Source organism: Nansenia antarctica (genome assembly GCF_963989245.1).
Source record: "Nansenia antarctica genome assembly, chromosome: 13".
NCBI classification, from domain to species: Eukaryota; Metazoa; Chordata; class Actinopteri; order Argentiniformes; family Microstomatidae; genus Nansenia; species Nansenia antarctica.
In genome coordinates, this window is record NC_137683.1 from 12181366 (window position 1) to 12182142 (window position 777).

The window sequence follows — 777 nt, forward strand, 5'->3', positions numbered from 1 at the left end:
CGGGGCGCTGCTCCGGTGTCTGGTGGTCTTGGAGGCGAAGACGCTCGGCGGCGCGGAGGACACGCTGTAGGACATCCGAGCGGAGCGCACCGGGCTCGAGTACTGGCGGCTGGAGTAGGTGGTGGACCGAGCCATGGCGGGACGCTCTCCTCCGAACATCCTCTTGTAAGAGGACGTCTGCCTGCTGGATGACTGACTGTTGTTCATCATATTGTAATCCTGTTTTAGGTTCCCTGTTTTTACAGCTCTCTCTCTTCAAAGGGTGAAGTGTGAGTGTTCCGCAGACTGGACTTCTTCCACTTGTGCGTGATGTAGTAGGCTACCCTGAACACCGCACACTTACTGCCCCAGCGAGAACTCCGCAGTGGACCAAAGTCGGTTTTATAGTCCACTCCCTTCCCTATGCTAATGACATAACGGTGCACTGAGCCTGAGTGACGCAGCTGGGAACCTGTGAATAGCGGTCAAGACCCACATTGTGCCTCACCCCCTCATTGTTCTGGCATGGGGGTTGTTTTCCCACCAGACCAAACATCAGACATTCTGTTTGCGCTGATGTGAATTTAAAGCTTAAAATAATAATAATTTGGTTACAGCCTACAGACTGTCAAGCTGTAATGCTGTATTAGGCATAGCCTAATTCACTTTTTACGCATTGTTAACTTTCCTTAGTATGACCACCTCCGTTGAAATCACGGTTTTATTTGTATCCAATCAGTAGGCTATAGGCTTTTAGTTGATGCCGTTTCTCTATAATAAGCTTACAGAGTAATAGGC